The sequence below is a fragment of the Aulonocara sp. 'chitande type north' Nkhata Bay genome, linkage group LG3, assembly GCF_057382095.1.
Source record: "Aulonocara sp. 'chitande type north' Nkhata Bay isolate Kocher_YH1m ecotype deep benthic linkage group LG3, A_spYH_male_GT1.1, whole genome shotgun sequence".
Taxonomy (NCBI): Eukaryota; Metazoa; Chordata; class Actinopteri; order Cichliformes; family Cichlidae; genus Aulonocara; species Aulonocara sp. 'chitande type north' Nkhata Bay.
Genome location: NC_141346.1, coordinates 26,542,461 through 26,551,243, shown reverse-complemented (window position 1 = coordinate 26,551,243; position 8,783 = coordinate 26,542,461). Strand labels below are relative to the sequence as shown.

Genomic DNA, 8,783 nt, shown 5'->3' with positions numbered 1-8,783 from the left:
TACTAACAAGAAAATGCGGCCTGTTACTATTTTTCAACAAACAGACGGTTGAAGCTGTGTTCAGCTTACCGCATCTTATATCAGTTGCACGGAAGTAGCTGTAAGTAATCTGGACAGTACAGCTGTAATCACGATCACTGTCTAGCACAACACCTGGAGCTAAGGGTGCAAAACAATCGCATGAGTGCTGCTGTTTGACTGAGGAAGAATAAAGTGGTTGTGGTAAGCCAATCACATGACCACTTAAAGACAAAGCAACAAGGTGATAAATACCAGTTTTTAAATTGTGTTGATAGGCCACGTAAAACCAGAGTCATGATAAACAATATATACACGGTGTTTCGTCACGTTAGCGCTAGCAAGCACTCTCTGCTTATGAGCAAAAAAACCAAACAAACAAAAGAACCGGGGACGTTTTAGGAGTGACGACGAGAGAGAGAGAGAGTTTTGAGATGTGAGAGATTTATGATGTTTAGCGTGTTTGGAGTGTGTAGTTAATGTGTTGTCTTGTGTAGTTAGTGTGTAGTGTTGTGTGCCAGAACAATGAGGCAACTGCTGTCTCCAGGTAGAAACAGGAGTGATACACCTGCTGCTGTCAGACCTGCAGGTATCAGGCTGTGATGTTCTCCTTTATAGTGGACAGAAATTATTGTTTTGGAGTTGCACAAATAATTTGTGTGGCATTGAATGAAGAACAGCTGATTGTTCTGTAAATAGTTTGAAATGGTTATTTAAAAAAATCAAGGTAAAAGGTAAATGGCTGCAAATAACTTTGTTTGCAAAACTTGTGCAAAATTGACAATTTATATTTGCAAGTTATGAAATATGATTCAATAAACATGTTTGTGGTTGTTACAGTAAAAAATATAACTTTCTACTAGGATTTTATGTTTTTTGTCTGATTTTAGATCAATTGTGTTAATACAGTATGTCAAAATGAAAACATAACTGTAAATTCAGACATGCGAGGTTGTGCTGAAAAGGATGATACCAAACAAGGCGAAGTAAATAGTTTTTAAAGGTAAAATGTGGAGGAAACATCAAAAGTAGTTAAAAAAAGTTTAAAAAAAATTTTGCTTCTACATTTTGTGATTCATTTTATTTTATTTTTTTTATCTGATACGAAAACTATTCAGTCAGTTATTTGTGGTGAATGAAATATAGTTACTTTCAAGCACTTTTAAGCACCACATCTGAAATTCAAGCAGTTTTCAAACCTTGAAAAGACAACATTAAAATTCAAGCATTCTCAAGGATTTCAAGCACTCGTACAAACCCTGACAAAATAAACCTTAGACTCAAACGTTAGAACAGGCCTTTACCTTTTCTTTTTTTTTTTTCTTTAAAGCCACCTACTATCTGTCACATTGTAAAATCATAAAGTTGTCCAAAAAAAAGAACAGGCTTTTCTCAGCAGCACACTATGTAGCAAATATTAAAAAAAGGAAAATAGAGGCCGTTACAAATTATATCTGAATTTATATAGTTTAATTCATCTGTCAAAACACTCAGCATAAGGTACACAATGCCCAGCTGAAAACACACAAGTTGCCCAAGATTCACATAATTTATAGAAAATGTAAATTTTTGTGATATATATCGTTGTCGGGACGATAAATCTCTTATATGGGTATCTGAGATTTTGGTCACATCGCACAGCCCTAGTTAAGTGTGTGGTTGAGTAAAGAAAGGAGCCAACATGATATCGGAGCCTTCATTTTAATCCAATGAACAGAAGAACACAGTGCTGACAATTTTGAAAAAGAAAAAAAAAAAAAAAAAAATAGGGGGTAAGTCACAGCCGTCCCACATTTTCTAAGCATGAAACTTTAACCAGTATGAATTCTCATCATGTGCTTCTTTAAGTTTGCGCTCTGATTGAACTTTTTTCCACAGCTGTTACAGCAATATGGTTTCTCACCTGTGTGGATTACTAAGTGACGGTCCAGTGCCGTTTTATCTGCAAATGGTTTCTCACAGTTTAAACAAACATACGGCTTCTCACCTGTGTGACATCTTATATGACGCTCCAGTGCTGCTTTCAAGAGAAAACCTTTCCCACAGGTGCTACAAGAATACCTCTTCTCCCCTGTGTGACGTCTTATGTGAGTTTTCAATCCTGTTTTCTGATTGAATCGTTTCCCACAGATGCTACAAGAATATGGTTTCTCACCCGTGTGAAGTCTCATATGTGTAGGCATGTAGGCTTTAGAGTGCATTTTTTTTCCACAGATGCTACAAGAATACATCTTCTGACCTAGATAACTTGTTAAATGATGATCCAATGCAGATTTCTGATCAAATCTTTTCCCACACGTGCTACAAGAATACATTTTCTCACTTGCGTGAATTTCTAAATGTGCAGCGAGGCAGGATATAAACTCGAAAGTTTTGCCACAAGTTTCACATTTTAGGGACATTTTCCTTTCAGTTTTACGTTGGCTCTCTTTGCCTCCTCTTTTACTGTGACGTCTCTTTCTGTAACGTCTCCTTTTCTTCAGCTCTTCATTTCTAGTTGATCCTGAGTCCACATGCTGGCTTTCTTCATGATCTCGGCTCTCTGGTTCAGGAGAGCTGTGAGAAAGGAGCTGCTCACTGTTTGGTTCTGGCTCACTGTGGGAACTTTCCTCATAAGATTGAGTCACCATGAAGGTATCAGCCTCCTGCTTCAGTCCAAGTTGCTCTTCCTCCTGACTGCTGCAATGTTCCTCCTGTTCCTCCTTAATCTGTGGAGGCTCTGGGTCCTCCTCGTCCAGGCTGGAGTTTCTCTCTTGGGTACAGACTTGCTGGTCTGCAAGAACCTCCTCCTCACAGACATCCTCCTGTAGGAAGTCTGAGAGGAAAAACAAACTTTTGAGGAAATATATTATAAGATAATGCAGGAAGGTATACATACACACAACAGTGATAAAGAAAACAAAAAACAAAGGCACAAGTAAGATTGACACTGTCAAAGAGAGTACAAAAACAATGCTCGGTTTTCCATCTAGCTTCACCTTCCAGACCTCCTGCCTCCATCATCCCTGGATCACCCAGGATGGACTCACTGCTCTCGCTCATGCCATCAGGATATTCACCCGGACCTCTCTGACCACAGTTTTAAATGTTCAACTTTTTTTTTTTAACTGCTGTCCAACATTAATTTGTAAATGATTTACTAGCAATCTTGTCAAAACAAAGTTCTTTACTTGGAGCACAGTTCTACAAGAAAGGCAGTGGGGAGAGGGGACACTTGGGCAGTACATTTATCACAACATATAATGTCCGTATCAGAGCATCCATCCATCCATTCGCTTCCGCTTATCCTTTTCAGGGTCGCGGGGGGCGCTGGAGCCTATCCCAGCTGTCATAGGGCGAAAGGCGGGGTACACCCTGGACAGGTCGCCAGTCTGTCGCAGGGCCAACACACATGGACAGACAACCATTCACACCTAGTGACAATTTGGATTAATCAATTAACCTATCCCCTCAAGCTGCATGTCTTTGGACGGTGGGAGGAAGCCGGAGTACCCGGAGAGAACCCACGCAAACATGGGGATATAATGTCCGTATCAGAGCACTGGCTATGAATTTCAGACGGATGAGGCCTTAACTTAGCAAAAAAGTTATCAATTGTTCTTTTCATCTTTTCTCATTACCCACAGCTACATCCACTTCTGTTAGGCCTAGGCTACTCACTAGGGCTGTGTATTGTCACTGATTTCTATAATCCATTTCTTTCATTTCTGATCATGTGAGACTTCGTCAGAGGTGTGAGCATCACAGCAGATGCCTTTGAGTCAAAGTAACTGAGAATAAAACACAGAAAAACATGAAGATTTTCCTGACCTGGCTTTTTATAGGCGATAACCGCCTGAAAAATATTCTGCAGTAGATCAAAAACTGAAGAAAACCATTAATCAACATACAGTGGGGCAAAAAAGTATTTAGTCAGCCACCGATTGTGCAAGTTCCCCCACTTAAAATGATGACAGAGGTCAGTAATTTGCACCAGAGGTACACTTCAACTGTGAGAGACAGAATGTGAAAAAAAAAAAATCCATGAATCCACATGGTAGGATTTGTAAAGAATTTATTCGTAAATCAGGGTGGAAAATAAGTATTGATATCATGATAATGTTTATTAAATGTGAAATGTAGTTTTGATCTTTTGCTGCTGGTTCAGTCAGAAACCTGCAGCAAACAAACAAACAAACAAACAAACAAAGACAAATACGTAAACACGGAGACGCAGAATGTCGGCGTGCCCATGTATGTCATGTCGGATGAGAAAGCCGACATCTCACTGATTCTGATGTGTACGTGGGTCTGCGCTCTGTGTTTAAGTCTTTGTGCAGAATCAGGGCACCTGCTTTCATTCACTGATTCAGCTGTTTGGTTTAACCAGCTTTAACCTGAGATTGTGCCGTTTTTGGCTAAAAACATTTATACTCGATTCAGGATTTAGTTAATCGATATGCTTTTATTCACTTTCAAACACAGACGTGAAGGGCTACAGGAATATCTGGACCACGGCCAATGGGAGAGGTCCCACGGTTTAGACCACGATGTGGGCATAAGGTGTGTCTGTTGTTGACCACACGGAGACTTTCACAGTTGCTGAGACTTTTTTTCTTTTGTACTGAACAGCTGGTTGCACTGGTGCGACCGAATTTTTTTAAGTCACACCACTGAGAAATTTGGTCGCACTCTAGAGCCCTGGTTTTACATACCTATTCTGTGTAACTTTATCACAGGTTTGCAGATGGTCTCCATCAGTGTGAGTCGCTCTTCATCAGTCCAGACGATAATGCCTTCAGCCTCCTGCTTCAGTCCAAGCTGCTCTCCCTCCTGAATGCTGCAGAGCTCCTCCTGTTCCTCTTTAATCTGTGGAGGCTCTGGGTCCTCCTGGTCCAGACTGGAGTTCCTCTCCTGGTTACAGACCTGCTGCTCATCCAGACCCTCCTCTTCCTCACAGTCATGATGATGTGGGAGGTCTTGAGGTACAAAGAAACAAAAGACCAATAACCAATAATGTAATGATACAAAAACACATAAAGACACATGTTTAATATCAAAACCTGAATAAAAGGTGATCATTTACACATGGGACACAGCCTATAGCAATGCACATCATGTTTTAAACAAGCTATAGTTCAGCCTCTTCTTAAAAACACAATCTGGACCCAACTGTTCTGACCGATTACAGGCGAATTTAGAAGCTTCCCTTTCTTTCAAAAGTTCTGGAGAAAGTAGTCCATTTACAGCTGCAGGCCCACCTTGATCTTAAAGTGATCTCTGGAAAGTTTCAAACAGGTTTTAAATAACTGCACAATAACTGCTTTTAAGGGTTTTAAATACATTCTTTTAACTCTGGACTCGGGCAGCCCTGCTGCCCTCTTGTTGTTGGACCTGACAGAAGCTTTTAACACAGTTGAGCATGATATCGTGTTATCCTGGAATCATATGCTGGCTAAAAGAGTCTGCTCTTCAGTGGTTTTGGCCCTACTTATCTGGAAGCACTTTTTATGTCAACATGGACCCTTACAGCTCCAAAATAGCCCCTCTTAATTATAATGTACCTCATAGTGATGGGTCGTTCGCGAACGAAATGGCTCTTAGAGCCGGCTCTTTGAAGTGAACGACGCAAGCCGGCTCCTTATCGCGAGCCGTCACGTGTTTTTTTTTTTCCCCCTCTTTTCTTTCTCTCAACCTCTCTCTAGAACTTTTTTCCGCTTCACTCTGCACGCGAGTCTTGTGCTTTATGCTGGGCAGAGGGGGAGGGGCGGTAGTTACACTAAGTAGCACAGGAACAGAGCCAGAGGGAGAGAGAGGCAGGGACAACAACGTCACATTAGAAAGGTATAGTAATCATCCACAACTATTTTCAGTTGCAGATGATAAAGGATTCAGAAAGTTTATTCATGCAGGTCCATATGACAGAGAATATGCATGTTCTTTTTGTTGTCATATTATAATTTATATTTAATTGTGTTGTGGTTTGCAGTGTTTTGTGTTGTTTCACTTTAAATTTGTAAAAGGAAAAAGCGGAAAATTTAAATAGTTAAAAGTTGAAATGTGAACAGTTGATTTTTGTATTATATGATTTATTTATTACAATTTTTGTGGAGTGAATAAATGAAAGTATATTTACGGTGGTCCCTAGAGACAAAGCGCGTAAAAACTCCAAAACACGTAAAAACTCAGAAGCACATAAAAACTCAAAACACGTACAAAAGACAACAGAAGTGCTCCAGGATGCTGGGGGCAGTGTGGAGCTTTTGTTATCTTGTGGCTACACAAGCCAGCAAGTACCAACGACCGGATTTGGTGTGTGGTAGTAACAGGTAAATGAACTTTTTTTTAAAATAATTTGAATATATATGAGTGCCTGTGTATAAATACAGAAACAATACACACATGCTTTCAATTGTGTAATTTAAGTGATCTAGTAGCTCTGCTTTGGAAGTTCAGTTCATGCTAGAAATGTGTTTTATATTTATATATAAACATATATAAATAAAACCACTTTTTTTTTTACGTTAGTAATTCCTTTTGTGCACAATTTTATATTATTGTTAATAATAAATTAATTAAAGCAACAAAACAACCTGAAGAGCCGGTTCGGAGCCGAAAGAGCCGGCTCTTTTTAGTGAGCCGAACCGAAAGAGCCGGATCTCTAAAAAGAGCCGGAAATCCCATCACTAGTACCTCAAAGCTCTATTTTTGGTCCTGCCTTGTTTGCACTGTATATGTTGCCACTGGGGTCTATTTTCTTCCTCCCTGGGACGTCTGCAAGTTGTTCAAAATGCTGCACCAAGGCTTCTGACCAAATCCACTAAGTATTCACATGTGGCAGTGTTGCTAATACAGCAGCACTGGCTCCCAATTCAATTAAGAATCAATTTTAAGATTCTGGTTCTGACTTTTAGAGCTCTTCGTGGACAAGCACCAGCTTACATTATTGAACTTCTACAGCCTTTTGTCCCTAGCACAGGGGTGGGCAACTCCAGGCCTCGAGGGCCGGCATCCCTGCAGGTTTTAGATGTGTCCTTGAACCAGCACAGCTGATTTAAATGGCTAAATTAGCTCCTCAACATGTTCTGAAGTTCCCCAGAGGCCTGGTAACGAACTAATCATGCGATTCAGGTGTGTTGACCCAAGGTGAGATCTGAAACCTGCAGGACACTGGCCCTCAGGGCCTGGAATTGCCCACCCCTGTCCTAGCAGGGGCCATATGTTTAGGGCCTGCTTGTTATACAACATGCAAGGCTAAGAACTAAGGGAGACAGAGGTTTTGCCAGTGTGGCCACAGACTGTGGAACTCTCTCCCTCTGAGCTTAAGATCTGTGGAGTCAGTAGTCTCTTTTTTAAAAACTAAAAACACATTTTAGAATTGCTATTGGTTAATTTAGTCTGTTTTGTTTTATGCCTTGTTATTTAAGAAAAAAGCACTTTGATCTTTTGTCTACTTGAAAGGTGCTATATACACAATTCTTTGAAAGTCATTTTTTCAAATGACTTGAAGATTTATCTGCCTATCTATCTGCAGAGGAGCTCGAGAAACTTCCAGTATAACTTAAATCTCACGTGTGGGAGCATTTATAATATACTTACATAAAGCTACTTGACACAACTGTTATGATTTGGCGCTGTATAAATAAAACTGGATGAAGGCAACACAGCCTGTTAAGAATGTCTGAGCCTATCACCTTTAATAACAGATGCCATTAAAACAGTTTTCCATTCAAAATAGAGATTTTTCTTTTCCTCTGAATTCATCACCAAAGTAACAGCGTCCTGCTCTCAGCTAACATCGGCTTAGAGACATCGTGGAACAACATGTCCATAAGATAAGATAACCTTTATTAGTCCCACACGTGGGAAATTTGTTTTGTCACAGCAGGAAGTGGACAGTGCAAAAGTTATGACGCAAAAATTAGAATACAATAAGAGTCTAATTACTAATACGTTAGTTATAAAAAAATTACGAGAAAAAAGATAAGAAAGAAAGAAACTCAGAATGAGCAGAGCTGCTGTAACATACCTATGATGTGTGAGTTTGTCGGGTTTCCGGCTGATATCCAGCAGTCTGTGCTGACGGTTGATCTCCTCCTCATACTGGACGATGGTTTTTTTGAACCTCTGAAAAGATTTCTTCACAAACAGCAGTTAGTCTCTCCTTGATGAACTCTCTCAGATACTGAGCTGAACTCATTGCTGCTTCAACTCAGGCTGAGCGGATCGATACAAGCATCGATAGGTTGTGCCATCAGATCCACACTTGCGTTGCTGTCTCTTCTGTGTCGAGGGTTCTAAATGTGAGCCGACTAACCCGAAACCAGGAAGATTTTTGTGAAGAGCTCTTGTGGCGCTTGTTGATGACGTCGTCCCGATTCCCCAAACGGAAGCTGCGTTCATGTCCCAGTGTAAAACTAGGACTTGTGACCTTCCTCCGTATACCTGCTTTTATCCAAATAAAATGGATCGTGTTTTTAAACAAACTTGTTGAACTTGAAGAGTTTTCTTCTTCTTCGGCCATGTTCTCTTAATAATGCACACACTTGGTGGTTGATTACTTTTCCCGTTTCTTTTATTGTTAGTAACACAGGAGGGAAAACCATACATTACTTCAGCAGTTCGCGCTTTGGAACAACAGGAACAGGAAGTGATCTATAATCACCAAAATAAAATCCTTTTCAAAATAAAATGACAATCAGAAAACTTCTTTCACAACATAAAATAAATTAATATATTTAGGCAAGGCAAGGCAAGTTTATTTGTATAGCACAATTCAACAACAA

At 40.0% G+C, this 8,783-nt stretch overlaps 1 pseudogene across 1 annotated transcript; it reads right to left on the bottom strand.

Annotated features, from left to right (window-relative positions):
- Positions 1-1,700: 1,700 nt before the first annotated feature.
- LOC147334872 (uncharacterized) lies at positions 1,701-8,582 on the bottom strand (annotated as a pseudogene). The gene is made up of 3 exons (XR_015128491.1): positions 8,027-8,582; positions 4,713-4,976; positions 1,701-2,833 (listed from the first exon to the last, which is right to left on the bottom strand). The product of XR_015128491.1 is annotated as an uncharacterized LOC147334872 (transcript).
- Positions 8,583-8,783: the final 201 nt, after the last annotated feature.